Genomic DNA, 14,657 nt, shown 5'->3' with positions numbered 1-14,657 from the left:
GTGACAGGAGCTATGTTAGGAAAGGACAGAGGATTGGAGACACATAGGAGGGATACCAAATCTGGTCTTGGGGGCTGGGGAAGCCTTCCCAGAAGGAGACACAATTAAGAGATCCCTGAAGGGCAAGCTAGGTGGGTGACATGAAGAGTGAAGAATGCTCCAGGCAAGGCGGACAGTTGTGCAAAGGCCAAAGTGTGAAAATGTGGAGATCTGGGAAGGTGAAAATAGTTATTTCCAGGGTGTAGCTCAGATGGTAAAGAATCTGCCTGCAGTGCAGAATACGGGTTGAATCCATGAGTTGGGAAGATCCCCTGGAGAAGGGAATGGTTACCTAGTCCAGTATTCTTGCCTGAAAAACTCCATGGACACAGGAGCCTGGTGGTCTGTAGTCCATGGGGTTGCAAAGAGTTGGACACAATTGAGCAATTAACACTTTTACTTTCAAGCATGTAAATACTTCAGATGGCATCTACATTGAAGGAGTATTTTGACCTGGATCTTTTCTCTATGGAACTGGGATGGGGAGAGGGGAAGGAGGACAGCTTGGTGAGGCCAAAATTATCTTTAGTTGCCTGGGGAAGAGGAAGGAAATCCTGTCCCAGACACAAGGTGCCTGACTGAGCATCTACAAGCTTGTCACCCTGAGAACTTTGTCTCAGAGCTCTGTCACCAACCATATGTCATTCACCCCTGGCAATGAGGACATTAATGACTTGGTAAGGGTGTTGGGTAAGGGTGTTTAAGAAAGTTTTGATCGTTTTATGCCTGATGAATTCAGCAGTGACATGTTGGGTATCAGCAGTGACGGGGTTAACAGCCTGTTGGCCGTGAGTGCTTCAACCTGCAGATGCTCAACCTGAAAAGAGTCTGGACTTTGTTCTTAGACATGGACTGCCTGTGATCCAGTTTCCACCCAGGGAGCATTACTTTTGTGCCCAATCCCTGATCCCTACCCCCAATCCACAGTCATCACTTCCAGAACTCCTCCCTGAGGCCACAGCTCTAAGCCAGGTGATCCTCCACCCTCAGGGCCAAAGTGAGGGAATGGAGGGTCCTGGTGGGTGGTGGAAGAAGGATTGAAAGCTGACTTCCTCCTTCACTCAGCATCTCCCAACCTGCCTCTGTTGTGAACCTCAGCCAGCGCTGGGCTTCAGCAAGGCCCCCAGCCTTCCTGTGGCTCAGAGCTTCCCCTCCTCACCTCCGGGGCCACAGTGGGGTGGGGGCATGGGGCTCGGGTTTCCTGATTTCTGCCATGTCTTTGTCCACAGAATCCTGGGGATATGGGGAGAGGGGAAATGAGAGGTTTATAAGTCTAGTTCCAGCCGTGGGCTAGACTGGGGACTGCATTCCTCTGATGTGATGTGCATGTGTGAGAAAGGAATCATTCCTAATTCCAAATAGATGATTTAGAAACCTGTTCTTTCATCTGGAGATGACCTAATCTCTAAAATATGTTGAGTGAAGGACCTGATGGCTGTGTTACTTTTTATTAGGCTATTTGGTTTGTATTTCCCAGTCTTTGATTGAACAAATGATTGAATGCGGGTTGGCAATTTAAGACTTATGCAATTCACATTCTATTATGAGAATAAACTAGTTCTAAAGGGAAAAAAAAGTCCAAATGACTCTTCCTGACACAAAAGAAACATCACACTTAGAGAATGTGGAATCTTGTTGGCAATGCCTACAATCTAGAGGTGCCCGAGAGGAACTTGGGGGTTTTCTCCATGGTGATAGCAGTTCTTCTTGTTGACTCTTGATAAGGATGCCAGAAACACCAGAGCAAGCTTGACGCTCGTGAGGGAGGGAGCCAGCTCAGGAAGTGGAGCCAGGCTGCCCAAGGATGTTGGCATGTTACCTAAGCTCCCTGTGCTTCTGTTTCCTTATCTGTAAGATGGGATAGTAATGATAGTATCTTCCTATCAGGGAAGTGCTGAGGATGCCTTGAAATAATCCCTGCAGGAGATGCGCTTAGCACAGAACCGTCACAGGTATCAGAACTATTTACTGAGAATGAATATTAACTCTCATCTTCAGTCACCATCATCATTTGTATATTTTGGCTGTGATTGTGGTGCTTTCACGAGCATCGTTGTGTAAGCGCGGAGAGCGGGGTGGGCAGTGAGACGGAGAGCCAAGATACTGGACGACTCCCACATGCACGGCCACCACCAGCAAAGGCCACTCACTTTTACTCCCAGCAGAACTGCAAACTACCTCAGGGTTGGCTGTGTGGTCAAAACGGCACAAGTTAAAAGCATCAGTGTCCCAGAGGATATAGTGTTGAGCCCTGGCTAGCGTGTTTAGCATGGCCAGGCCCGGTGGCTGTCTTGGTGTCTCCATGGGACCAGTGGCCTGTGGCTGCCTGGCTGTCCACCACAAAACCCCAGGCGCAGAGTTCACTGCAGGCACCTGCTCAGTAAATACTTGTTTCCATTCTGGGTGGAAACTAAGTTACAGAACTCTGGCTACAGCATGATTTGACACATTGCTCCAGTCCCTCTGCTTTCTAAACTCTAAGAGCCATGGCTCTTTCTGTCCTCAGTTTATAAACAGTCCTGTCAGTGCAGAATCAGCTCTTACATTGTGCAGCTGCAGCATTTTATAAAAAGCTCCAACCTATCAGTACTGGGTCTTAGGGGCCACGTGCCAGTTTACAGGTGAGCTCCAGGTCAGAGTTCTTCGGCAGGCTAAGCTCTGGCGCTTCGAGGTTGTGTGCCGAGTGGTTGGGATGGCCCAGAAGGAGGGGGAGCCCGGGCCAGAGTCCCAGGAGAGGGCCGCCGCATGGTGACAAGGGCAGCCTAAGAGGACAGAAGGCCTGGCCAGTGCTCTTCAGGGACAGACACTGGAGGACACAGCATGTTCAATGCAAATTATTCTTGAGTTCAGAGCAGAGTCCAGAGATCAGGACAAGGCAAACAAGAGGCCTGGGCAGGGCCGGAGCTGGATTTCAGGGAGTATCCAGGAAATCGGCTGTTGGCAGAATCTGGAGCAGGCGCCAGAGCCTCCAGGACTGTCACTCAAGGACAGCATTGCCACCTGGTTTCTGACTTATTTGGTGCCTGCATGGCAGGTCCTGAGGCTGCTTTCCAAATGTAATCAAACGGTCGGAAGGGTCAGACATGACTTAGTGACTCCTGAAAGGGTTAGTCACTCAGTTGTGTCTGACTCTTTGTGACCCCCCTGGACTGTAGCTTCAGTCCATGGGATTCTCCAGGCAAGAATGTTGGAGTGGATAGCCAATCACAACAAATGTGGTTGAAGGTGGGGAGGGGAGAGGAAGCTAATTTCTTCTCTGACAAACCAGGAGGGAAGAGGAAAAAACATGGAATTGGAGCTGAATGTGAAGCCCAAGACTTGGTTCTTTGTTCTGTTTGGGGCATGAAATGGAGATGTAAATAAATACATCCAAAATGAAATTATATTGCTACCTAGTGATACTGGTGGTGATGGTGATTCAAAAATATAATTTATCCTATGACAAATTACTGATTGTAATTACCATGTCAGGCATGATAGTGTACACATCATAGTATTGTCTCATGTAATCCTCCACTGAGATGGGATCTTGAGATTCCCATCTCACAGATGAGGAAACTAAGCCACAGAAAGCTTCATTTACCCAACCTGACTGTGCAAGTCAGTGCCACAGCTGGAACTCTCACCAAAGTGATATTTCTTTCCAATTCTTCTCCTCCAACACCGCTGCCCTGGAGGCCTTTGGTCCTTTGATATCACCATAACACAGCTTCTTCAGAACATTCCGGAAGCAGAGAGAAGCACTGTGAACAGCGTACAGTGCTCCCTGAACGACCTCAGGGACCTCATCCACTTCATCCTGGTCATGCTGGCCCTGGGGCCGCAGCAGTTTGGCATGCTAGCCTATAACCACAGGCTACGTGCTATATTTTATGCAAGAAAGTGTATGGTTACAAATGCCCATTCTCAGAAGACAGCAAAGAAGAGCACTTCAACCTGAGAAGCAAGCAGAGCCCCACTAATACTGGCCCCAAATCTCACTGTTTCCAGTGATTTCCCCGAGCTGCTGTGGGTGCCTATCTTGTTCCACTGCTACATTTGAGAGCAATTATGTCGTCCATCACCTCTGCCAACAGCATCAACTACTTTAAATGCATCTTTGGGGTGACAGTGACTTGCCAGAGTTTGAAAGGGGTCTGACGGGTGGTACAGGCATTAACAACTCAGATTCCACTCTAGCCAACTCAAAGGGGCTTGTTTTAATTTTCCCAGCATAACTCAATGTTTTCAGGGTTTTGTTGTTCTTTTGGTTCTAAAATTAGGCAGGATCTTCGGTTAAAATTGGAGCTGGATCATGATCAATGATGTCAGTTTCTTGAGTTTTTGTTCCACAGCTGGTTTGTGAATGTTCTTTTGTAAGGACTGAAGCTATTTGTTGAAGTAGATCATGGTAACAACCTTTGGGTGCTTTCTGGAGTCTAGGTCCAGGCCAGGAATCTGATGGTCCCTCAGCTGACTTGGGTAAGCTCTGTCTCAGTGATCAAGCTGAAACATCCAGTTTGACCAGTTAACTCTGATTAAGAAAACCACTAGTTTATGATAAGCAAATGTCGAGTTTCTGGATGCTTATAACAGTCAACACTCAAACTAACTTTGGGGAACCTAGAAGAAAATCCCAATAGTTCTTTGCTTAAAATAATGAATTGCTATTTTGTAAATACTATGGAATGTAAATTCACTTAGAAGTGAGAACAATGAGGCTGGCAACGCAGGCCCCTCAGGCCTCAAGGTACAGAGAGCCTTTGAGGGGAGGAGAATTTGGGGGGTAGCGTGCAGCACACTCAATACCACCTTAGAGGCTCGTGTGGTTGGGAATGACATTTTCTAAGACAGGGTTTTTCAGCCTCTGCACGGTAGAGATGTTGGCCCCCACACCACACTAGATGCTGGGAGCAGCCCCTGCCTACCCACTTGTGAGAATCACAGATATCTTCAGACATGACCAGATGTCCCCAAGGAGGGTCAAAGAGTCCTCCCACCCCCAAAGCCCCTCTTAAGAATCACTGCTTAAGGCACACATGAAAACTAAAGGAAAAAATGTCCACCTATTGTTAAAAGACAAAATGGCCAAAATTGATCCATTAGTAAGAAAATTACAAAAAGGGATTTTACACAGACCTGCTTCTTAGAGCTAAGTGAAAACATGGCAAAGAGAAAATTTCGTGAACATTTTGCTTAACATACGGTATTTTGAAAAAATTACACTCTATATAAGTTCTGGTACTGTTTAAGGTGACACCTCCCGTGATTTTTCTCCTTCCATGAAAAACATAAAAGACCATGTTACTACACACACAGACACAACCAACTGGGTCAGGAAACCAGAACTGTTCTTCACACGGATTCTTCACTAAGGAGGCTGTGTTTTGAGGGGATATAGTATATCCTGTTCCCTGACCTTTGATTATCCTAATGAATACAAATACTTGCACAGGGGAGTCTCGGAACAAGTATTTAATAAATCCATTCTGGTCTTTTATTTAAAAGCTCCAGAAGCGCTAGCAGCTTGAGTGTATAATTTATGTCAAGTCTGTACCACTGGCTCCCCACACCTGCACCTCATGTCCTTGGAAATTGTCTTCTTACCTGTGAATTCTGCATTTTACGTGCAGAATTACTTAGTTTTACTCTTGCTTATCCTCCAGGCCCTGTGTAGTAAGACACCAACATCTTTCTCTCTTGGATAATGGGACCACTATCTTCATGTTTCCATCAATATTTCATGTTTCAGATCAGTACTGCCTAACAGAAATATAATGCAAGTCACATTTATATAATTTTAATATTTCCAAAATACTATCATTTAACTTGTAACCAATATAAAATTAAGATTTTATATTTTTTTTATTGATGTATAGTTGATTTATAGTATCGTGTATTATAGTATTAAGTGTATTATCAGTCCAGTTCAGTTGCTCAGTTGTGTCTGACTCTTTGCGACCCCATGAATCGCAGCACGCCAGGCCTCCCTGTCCACCACCAACTCCCGGAATTCACTCAAACTCATGTCCATCGAGTAGGTGATGCCATCCAGCCATCTCATCCTCTGTCGTCCCCTTCTCCTCCTGCCCCCAATCCCTCCCAGAATCAGAGTCTTTTCCAATGAGTCAACTCTTCGCATGAGGTGGCCAAAGTATTGGAGTTTCAGCTTTAGCATCATTCCTTCCAAAGAACACACAGGACTGATCTCCTTCAGAATGGACTGGTTGGATCTCCTTGCAGTCCAAGGGACTCTCAAGAGTCTTCTCCAACACCACCGTTCAAAAGCAACAATTCTCCGGTGCTCAGCTTTCTTCACAGTCCAACTCTCACATCCATACATGACCACTGGAAAAGCCATAGCCTTGACTAGACGGACCTTTGTTGGCAAAGTGATGTCTCTGCTTTTGAATATGCTATCTAGGTTGGTCATAACTTTCCTTCCAAGGAGTAAGGGTCTTTTAATTTCATGGCTGCAGTCACCATCTGCAGTGATTATGGAGCCCCCCAAAATAGTCTGACACTGTTTCCATTGTTTCCCCATCTATTTCCCACGAAGTGATGGGACCAGATGCCATGATCTTCGTTTTCTGAATGTTGAGCTTGAAGCCAACTTTTTCACTCTCCTCTTTCACTTTCATCAAGAGGCTTTTTAGTCTCTCTTCACTTTCTGCCATAAGGGTGGTGTCATCTGCGTATCTGAGGTTATTGACATTTCTCCCGGCAATCTTGATTCCAGCTTGTGCTTCTTCCAGCCCAGCGTTTCTCATGATGTACTCTGCATATAAGTTTAATAAGCAGGGTGACAATATACAGTCTTGACATACTCCTTTTCCTATTTGGAATCAGTCTGTTGTTCGATGTCCAGTTCTAACTGTTGTTTCCTGATCTGCATACAGGTTTCTCCGGTATTCCCATCTCTTTCAGAATTTTCCACAGTTTTACTGTGATCCACACAGTCAAAGGCTTTGGGATAGTCAATAAAGCAGAAATAGATGTTTTTCTGGAACTCTCTTCCTTTTTCCATGATCCAGTGGATGTTGGCAATTTGATCTCTGGTTCCTCTGCCTTTTCTAAAACCAGCTTGAACATCTGGAAGTTCACAGTTCACGTATTGCTGAAGCCTGGCTTGGAGAATTCTGAGCATTACTTTACTAGCATGTGAGATGAATGCAATTGTGTGGTAGTTTGAGCATTCTTTGGGGCTGGAATGAAAACTGACCTTTTCCAGTCCAGTGGCCACTGCTGAGTTTTCCAAATGTGCTGAGATATTGAGTGCAGCACTTTCATAGCACCATCTTCCAGGATTTGAAAGAGCTCAACTGGAATTCCATCACCTCCACTAGCTTTGTTCGTAATGATGCTTTCTAAGGCCCACTTGACTTCACATTCCAGGATGTCTGGCTCTAGGTAAGTGATCACACCATCATGATTATCTGGGTCGTGAAGATCTTTTTTGTATAGTTCTGTGTATTCTTGCCACCTCTTCTTAGTATCTTCTGCTTCTGTTAGGTCCATACCATTTCTGTTCTTTATCAAGCCCATCTTTGCATGAAATGTTCCCTTGGTATCTCTAATTTTCTTGAAGAGATCTCTAGTCCTTCTCATTCTGTTGTTTTCCTCTATTTCTTTGCATTGATAGCTGAGGAAGACTTTATCTCTCCTTGCTATTATTCTTTGGAACTCTGCATTCAGATGCTTATATCTTTCCTTTTCTCCTTTGCTTTTCGCTTCTCTTCTTTTCACAGCTATTTGTAAGGCCTCCCCAGATAGCCATTTTGCTTTTTTTATAGTATTAAGTATTGTGATTACAGTATTAGTATTATAGTATTGTGTTAGTTCCAGGTATACAACATAGTGAGTCAGTATTTTTGCAGATTACAAGATGTTATTACAAGATAGTGGGTATAATCCCCTGTGATATATGGTATATCCTTATTGCTTATCTATTTTACGTACTACAGCAACTTGTATCTGTTAATACCATACCCCTAATTTGTCCCTCCCCACTTCCTTCTCCCCTTTGGTAACCACAAATTTGTTTTCTGTATCAGCAGAATCTAAAAAATACAAAAGGTTGTAAACGCACTTTAAAAAATAATTCTTCCAAAGCTTATGTTTTTTACACCTCAGCTTATTACCTATTTGCACTAGTCACATGTCAAGTGCGCAATAGCCACATGTAGCTAGTGGCTACTGTACTGGAGTAGTTTGACCTCTATGATAATTCTCAAAGTTCCACATTTTTCTCCACTACAGAAGGCCTGTAAATAATACAATGGGCTCTGTTCTGCCATAGATAGTGGGAGTAACATGTCAGAGCATTTGCCCAACTGGAAAATCATTCCATCAACTACATTCCCAGAAGCAAATCATGGTGACCTACATCATCCTGAATTTTATCCTGGGTTTTATCTCACGACTGAACTGAACCAGATTGATGTGGAGCTATTCCGGAAATGCATTTGGCAGCTGTGGAGGGTACCTTGATACTTGGCCTTTGCAGTACAGATAAACTCCACCAGGGGGCTTGCTAGCTCTGATTGCATAGTTTAGGTAAGACAATTATTTATAAAATACCAGAATCAGTTTATAAACTTTTCAGTTTACAAATACAGGGCAAATTTTGGAAAGGCAATTTTTATAAGTACAAAATTAAAAGAAGTCTTCCATACACATCTCTGTTTACTTATTCAGTCTCAACATGGCTTTCCTCTTGAGGTTTTATCCCCAACTTTGGCCCACAGGGGTCACTGGCTGACTGATCTTACTACCCTGGTCAAATGCATCATTTCTTACTATCTCTAGATTCCCATTTAGTTATCCACTTTCTCTATTTCAGATCATGAGGGAGAAATGAGAATCTTATTTGGGTTCCAGGGAGCCTAGAATACAAATGTTCCTGCCTCCTCCACCTTGTCCATTTAAAATTTACATTCAAGTGCCAAATGACCAGTTTACCAACTGGATTTCCTCTGACTCCTAGGAAGCTCAGTCATACTGGTGGGAGCCTTGAAGCATCAGGTCTACTCTGGCTTGGTTTTATATCCTGCACTCTACTTGCTGAGCTTTTTTTGGTCCGTTGCTATGTCTCATCTGACTCTGAGACCCCACGAACTGCAGCACTCCAGGCTTCCCTGTCCTTCACTGTCTCCCAGTTTGCTCAAACTCATGTCCTTTGAGTTAATGATGCCATCCAACCATCTCATCCTCATCCCTTTTCTTGCCCTGTCTTTCCCAGCATCAGGATCTTTTCCAATGAGTTGGCTTTTTGCATAAGGTGGCGAAAGTTTGGGAAATTCAGCACCAGTTCTCCCCTCGAATTATCATGTTGTTTGCTATTTGTTTAGTCGTGTCAGACTCTTTGTGACCTCATGGACAGAGGACTCCAGGCTCCTCTGTCCATGGATTCTTCAGGCAACAATATGGAATGGGTTGCCATTTCCTTCTCCAGGAGATCCCTGGTCCAGCCAAGGGATTGAAATCATGTCTCCCACATTGCAGGTGGCTTCTTCCTGTCTTAGCTATCAGGAAAGCCCGTATTTGTTTATAAGCCACCCCCTGATCATTCAGGGAATGTGGTTGGGGTATAAAAGATAAAGATTCTCTTCATGCCCAAAGCTCCTCCCTTGGAATAACAAGTCCTCTGAAACATTTTAGCTCCAGATTTGCTTCTCCTCAGGGCCTGGTAGTTTAGGCATGCTTAGTTACTCTTGCTTTTAGCGCAACACGTAGGCATGTATGATGCCAAGGAGGGCAAGCTGACTGCAACTCGCTTTGGTGATCCTAGATTTTACTTAACCAAGTTATTGCAACTCTCCATTGTTAGGGTACAGGGAAATGGGTTGGGGGAGATGGAGCATTATGTACCATACCTGGAAGCACAAGAAGGCACCTGAAAGCCCTGCTTCCTCCTATAGGAAGATGGCCCAACACAGCTGCCAGTGTTCCTGGTCATGGTGAGTAGGGCTCAACAGGCTGTGGCTAGACCTGTTATCCACAGGAATGAACTGGCCCATCCCTTTTCAAAAGAACCCTTGAACATCCCCATGGAAAATATCCACATGATTTATGCATCCAGCTTTGCCATTAACCCAGTTATTCAGCATTCTCCCTGGTGGCTCAGCTGGTAAAAAATCTGCCTGCAATGTGGGAGACCTGGATTTTGAAGATCCCCTGGAGAGGGGACCAGCTACCCATGCCAGTATTCTGGCATGGAGAATTCCCTGGATAGAGGAGCCTGGCAGGTTACAGTCCATGGGGTCGGAGTCAGACTGAGCAACTTTCACTAGAACCTCACGCCTCACTTAATTCCCTGGTTTAGCCAGTATCTGCCCAAGCCAGCCTAAATTTTGTCGCGTAATTTTCACACTTCATTTTCTGCTACCACGTGGCTACTTATATACATTGTCAAGAGACACGGAAGTGTCATACCACTCACACCCTGCCAAAAGCTGTTGTCTGAAACATCTATAAAGAAAACTTGTATACCCTTGATGGGTAAGCTAACACATCCCTTGACTGTTTCTCAAGCATTTACACACTTAGATGACCCCAAGGTGATTTTGATGTTTTTGCCCACTTTATTCTCAGCAGCTTAATCACTGACCCAAGACCCTCTTCCCACAGATTTCATTGGAAATGTCATTTAAGATGCCAGAAAGGGAAAGTTTTTAAGTCATATTTATTGAAATTGAATTTACATTCAGTAAAACTCACTCAAAATTTCTGACAAATGGAATTACCACTATAATCAAAGTATAGAACAGTTCCTCAGCCCCAACCCTCAAAATGCTATGCAACAAACTCCACTGATCTGTCCTCTATACAAGGGGTCAAATTTAATCATCAGAATGATTAGACAAAACTGCAAGCACAAAACCCCGAGGTTTAGCATAGTCAAAAGAATGGGATTTAAAAATAACCTTTGTAAATTAAAGCAGCTAGCCAAATTCTCTTAAGATAGTTGTAGAATAGCTAGTCTAGCTACTGTGTCAAGATTCAGGCTGGATCTTATTTTAAAAAACTGTTTTAAATAATGGAATTGAATTCTGCTGAAAATTCTCTACAGGGTAGATATATATTCTTACAGATACTTGGCAGTTTTTTTTTTTTTTAAATTCACCCCTGCTACCACCATGAAAAGACAATTAGCAAAAAGCTCTATTCTGTATATCAATCATCTCATGTTCAAATACACCTTCTCCTGGAAAAGCTTCTTTCAAGCACCAGCCCTGTAAGAGAAGTATCACAGTAGGTAATTAGAGCAGCAATTACTAAATTAGATATTAAGAAAATATAGTGACTAAACCATGTTTATAAAAGCAGTTCAGGTAAGGAAAATGAATTCCCCAATGAACTACATATTGTCAAATCAGGCATAGCAATATTCTGACATTAAAACTCAAAACGGCCACCACTGCCATAGATAAACATCTTCAAAGATTAGATGCCAATCACTTAAAAATACTTTTGTAAAATAACACTGCTCTTGGCATAATAAAGTCTTATCTATTTACTAGAGCCCCCCCCCCATTTTATTTAAACTATAATGTTTAAAGGGGGAGGATGTGATTGCACTTAATAAATTCCTGCCCATCAAATTGGCCTCAGGTAAATCCTTTAACCCATCAGAGCAGAGGATATCCAATCAGATTAGGGTTCTCATCCTTGGCCAAGAATTCTATCCAACTATTTAATAACTCAAGCCACATTTTCTCCATTTGGTCCATACCTTAAGCTTGTCAGCATCTTGTCAGCCTGGTAGGAAAGAGAGAGAAACAATGTTAAGAATACCACTAATTTTTAAAAAATTATTTTAATTAGAGGATAATTACTTTACAATATTGTTTTGGGCATTTTGTGTCTTTTTTTTTTGGTAAAGAGTATCTTATTGGGCTATTTACCTTTGGTGACTAAAGAGCTAACTTGGGGTAGAATTCCTGTAAAACAGCAATATGTTCCCAATTTCCTGACACTGGGAATCTCCTGAAATTCCCAGCAAGGAGACACCCTGGGCGTCACCATCTTTCTAACTTTATCTCCTTGTTACACTAGCATGGAACAATATCAACTTGGGGAAAAAATATAAACATTACTGGTAACAGTATTTATCTATGAAAGATGGAAACAAACTTCACATTAAAAAAAAAAAGCAAAGGAAGCCTGAAACTAGTGTATAGAGGCAGAGGCCATCGAATTGAGAACAGTCCTGTCAACACTTGCTCAGTTCCCACAGTCTTTAAATAGACACTGGCTCTCAGCCACGTTCCTCTCCTAAAGGGAATTGTTTAAAAAAAAAGGGGGGGGGGGGCGTGCTTAGGACACAGCTCGCATCAGTGAAATCAGATACTTTCTGATCAGTAAAAGGGTCTTTCACCACTGAGGCAAACATGTAAATATCCCACAAGCCTCCCATTTCAAGAGATTACTAAGCGGCACCAATGATAACGATTCCTTCATTCAGTCAGGTATAAATTGAGCTCTTTACAAGTTTTATTAAATCCGGGGAGTAACGCTTTCGATAGGAATGTATCCCGGTAAAACACTTAAAATGCCCTCTAATGCTGAGGACCAGAGTGAAACTTAGAAACGCTTCCTCGAGAGAAACTTTCTCTAGGGCCACTTTTCCTGTTTATCTTGGCGGACACAAGTCAGAACCCCAGAGGTTCCGACTTTTTCTCAGGCCAGGAAACGATGACGGGCCTCACGCTCATGAGACTCCACACACGTTATGAAAGAGGGTCCCATGCTGCATAATTTACTGTCAGTGCTGAAAAAGGAATGTGGGGGAGAGAAACTGCTCCCTCCTCAAGGCTCACAGTAGCTAACCGCTCCCACACGCGTCACGCAGACCTTTTCAAGAGCGCAACCACAGAGCGAAGTGGCAACTGAGAGGCATTTGCGGAGGGGGAACGCCTGTGTGGGCGAAATTACCTCCGTTTCTTGCTAAGACCGGAACTAACACTGCTCTGCCTTGAAGGCTAAAGTGTTTCAGGCCCGTGATCTCACCCGCTTCCTAAATAGACCATGTCAGAGTCCCCAGAGCCCCGGGGCAGGCGGGGGCCCCGCGTGCGCCCCAACTCGGACGCCGTCCAGGGCTCTGCGCCTCCGTCCCGGGTCGGTTCCTCCAAGAGTCTTGTTTGTTTTTTCTCTTTTCATTGCAAAAGGAGCTTGAAGCTCCATGTGGCCCGGATCCCTCGAGCATCGGGGTCCCAGGCACAAGTGACGCGCGCCTCGGCCCCTGGGGGAAAGAGGGACCTTAGGCGCCAAGAGAGTTATTTCTGGGGAGGAAGGGTCCCCGGTACCCTGAGGATGTCCTGGCCGCAGAAGAGCTCTCACAGCGGCTCCCCTGGGGCCTGGGAGGCCTCTCTGAGGGGGAGCCGAGCTGGGGTCGAAGACTAGCCCTAGCCGCCCACATGGGGCGGACGCGCGGAGAGCAGGGGCGGCCCTGGCAAGTGCCACTGCAGAGACCCCCGGGCCACGCGGAGGGCTCCAGCGTCGAGCTGGTCGAAAGCCACTTACCGAGTCGCGCGCGGAGGCAGAAAGGGGAGAGAGACAGGGAGACACCCAGTTTAAGAGGGGCCTGGGCGATCAGCCCCCGGCGGCGACCAACCAAAAAGTTGCCCTAGAGCCCCGCCCGGCCCGGGACCCAGCCCAGCGCCCGCTCCTCCCAGCCAGCGGCACCCTGAGGCCCTCGCGCGCCTCCTGCCGGGGGCCTGGGGCGAGAGGAGCGGGCGGCTGCCCCGGCCTCCCGCAGCTAGGGCCTCAAAGCTGACCCACCGAAACCTCTCCCTAAGAGGGGTGTCCATTTACCTTGAGGCAGATTCAAGGGAGCTTCTGGCACTTGAATAATGTTAGGTATTTCTGCCTGTCCCCCCCCTCCCCACCTCAAGTATCCCATGCCTTTCCCCAGGATAGTCTGCAAGCCACCAGAAGTCCCCAGCTTTGCTTTTATACTTGGTTCTATCCTTAATCTGTCCCTGGAATTTTGAGAATTGAGACTTCCTAGGTACTGGAGCACTTTAGATCATTTTGGTTGGAGAGACTGTTTAGGGCAACAAGTATACATCAACAAGTACACACTCAGCAGTAGGCACCCTGATCTATGCTGGGGGGTGGGTGGTTGTTGTCAGTCTCTAAGTCCAGTCGAACACTTTTGGACCCCATGGACTGCAACATGGCAAGCTTCCCTGTCCTTCACTATATCCCAGAGTTTGCTCAAACCCATGTTCATTGAGTTGGTGATGCCATCCAACCATCTCATCCTTTGTGGTCCCCTTCTCCTCCCGCCTTCAATCTTTCCCAGTATCAAGGTCTTTTCCAATGAGTCAGCTGGCTCTTCCCATCAGGTGGCCAAAGTATTGGAGCTTCAGCTTCTGCATCAGTCCTTCCAGTGAATATTCAGGATTGATTTCCTTTAGAATTGACTGGTTTGATCTCCTTGCAGTCCGAGAGTCTTCTCCAGCACCACAGTTAGAAACCATCAGTTCTTCCATGCTCAGCCTTCTCTGTGGTCCAACTCACATCCATACATGACTACTGGAAAAACCATAGCTTTGACTATAGGGACCTTTGTTGGCAAAGGTCGACATGCCATGATGTACCGGATGCCACGATCTTAGTGTTTTGAATGTTGA

General features: G+C 45.2%; 1 long non-coding RNA gene and 1 other non-coding gene across 2 annotated transcripts; both read right to left on the bottom strand.

The window, feature by feature from the left end:
• Positions 1-10,683: 10,683 nt before the first annotated feature.
• LOC128046762 (uncharacterized) lies at positions 10,684-13,613 on the bottom strand. The gene is made up of 3 exons (XR_008199273.1): positions 13,543-13,613; positions 11,753-11,778; positions 10,684-11,252 (listed from the first exon to the last, which is right to left on the bottom strand). It is a non-coding gene; the product is annotated as an uncharacterized LOC128046762 (long non-coding RNA).
• Positions 11,623-11,695, bottom strand: LOC128047096 (small nucleolar RNA SNORD93). The gene has a single exon (XR_008199288.1). It is a non-coding gene; the product is annotated as a small nucleolar RNA SNORD93 (small nucleolar RNA).
• Positions 13,614-14,657: the final 1,044 nt, after the last annotated feature.

This window comes from Budorcas taxicolor, chromosome 4 (genome assembly GCF_023091745.1).
Source record: "Budorcas taxicolor isolate Tak-1 chromosome 4, Takin1.1, whole genome shotgun sequence".
Lineage (NCBI taxonomy): Eukaryota > Metazoa > Chordata > Mammalia > Artiodactyla > Bovidae > Budorcas > Budorcas taxicolor.
Note: the sequence above shows the minus strand (reverse complement) of the source record. Positions and strands in the feature narration are given on the sequence as shown.